The sequence below is a fragment of the Cucurbita moschata genome, unplaced genomic scaffold, assembly GCF_002738365.1.
Source record: "Cucurbita moschata cultivar Rifu unplaced genomic scaffold, Cmos_1.0 Cmo_Scf00048, whole genome shotgun sequence".
Classification (NCBI taxonomy): Eukaryota; Viridiplantae; Streptophyta; class Magnoliopsida; order Cucurbitales; family Cucurbitaceae; genus Cucurbita; species Cucurbita moschata.
Genome location: NW_019268564.1, coordinates 144330 through 146014, shown reverse-complemented (window position 1 = coordinate 146014; position 1685 = coordinate 144330). Strand labels below are relative to the sequence as shown.

The 1685-nt window shown below is 30.0% G+C and overlaps 1 protein-coding gene across 4 annotated transcripts in view; it reads right to left on the bottom strand.

The window, feature by feature from the left end:
• LOC111435244 (histone-lysine N-methyltransferase, H3 lysine-9 specific SUVH4-like) overlaps positions 1-1685 on the bottom strand; it is a 27462-nt gene that overhangs the window by 11544 nt on the left and 14233 nt on the right. The window lies entirely within an intron of this gene.

Here is a 1685-nt window from a genome sequence, read left to right as displayed (position 1 = left end):
TTTTTTTTTTTTTTTTTTTTTTTTTTTTTTGAAAGAAATAAAGAAACTGCGCTTTCATTAGAGAAATGAAAAGATATATAGGCATATAAAAGACAAGCCCACCAAAAAATAACAATTATGGTTTCTTTTCCACATTAGAGAAGGGGTTTAGGACTTGGATCGAAGAACCAGAAATCAAGTGCATCTATCAATTATTTGAGAGGATATGGTGAGTTATGGCGCATGATTTTAAGCAAATATGAAGTGGGAAAAAATTTGTTAGCCAAGAGAGAAGAAACAAGGAGGCAAACATAGTTCATCTTAATCACACTTCAAAGAGATAAAAACAAATTAAAGCAAATTGAAGAAGAAATTTGGAGAGTGGATGCAAAACTTGATACTGTAAGGATATATAGTTTATGACTTTTCTTAAATAGGAATAGGATCTGTTCAGTAGGTTAAGTCCTTAAATTCTAAGGATATATGGTTCTGCAAATCGTATTGCTTCATATTAAAAAATGTTCAAGTTCGGCCTTCTTTTGTTTGGATCCAACTAGGTTCAAGAAGGGAAAAATAATTTATGGTCCAACAAAGTCAAATATGTCCTCTGAAATATAGATTGGCTAGGTCAAAAACAAAGAGTGCTCGCTAGTAATGGAGTCACTTCCATCCCCTCTTTCACGATAAGAAACTTATTGGCATGAACCAAGGCATCTCAATCATGCAATATGAACTTCAAGGAAAATGGATTTCTTTTATTCTCAAATGGTTACAAATTTTTTGGGATGATAATTTAAAGTTATGGTATTTCATTAATGTATTTTAAGACTTTTTATTTACTTTAAAGTTACATTTACACGGTGGCTAATAATGGTTATGAAAGTTCTAACTCTTGGAATGCGGAAGGTTAAGGGTTTTTATTTTGAGGCTATATAAAGCCATGTATGTTGTATTTGTAAAGTAAACTTGGAATTGAAGTAAAAAAAGCATTTGTGTTTTCCTTTAGCCAATGGCTATGTTTTTTTTTTTGCAATTCTTTGTAGTTTAGGTTGCATGCTTAGAATCATTCAAGCTTGACATATTCAATCAACCAGGTAATCCAAACAAGTGATCTTGCCTTGAAATACTCGATCAACCAGGTAATCCAAATCTTACCTTAAGCATCAAGAATGTAAAGCTTTCTATATTCTTCTCACATGGCAATTACTCTGTGTTTTCTTTTTAATGTAATGACTTATTTTCATAACATTTTAGAGAGTCATCCTCTAAATGAATATAGCTCAATGTAATGACTTAGTTTCATAACTTACACTCGACTAGACATAGCATACTAGAATGACTTTGTTTAAATGTGCACATAAATGCATTCAAATGCTTGAATTGCTAAACACCATGCAATGTACATTTCCTTTGCAGTAAACATGAATTTTGAGAAGCCAATATGATGTGCGTTAGAAACTTTGCCTTTTACATTTCCATAGCTATAACCTGTGTAACAACCATCCCTAAATGAGTCCAAGCAAAACTATGAACAAACCTAGTGTTTCTTACTGTACGTTTACCCAATAAAATAAAATAAAATAAAATAAAAACAATGATGGTACGAAGACTGAAGATAGTTCTTCAAAAAAAAAAAAAAAAAAAAAAAAAAAAAAAAAAAAAAAAAAAAAAAAAAAAAAAAAAAAAAAAAAAAAAAAAAAAAAAAA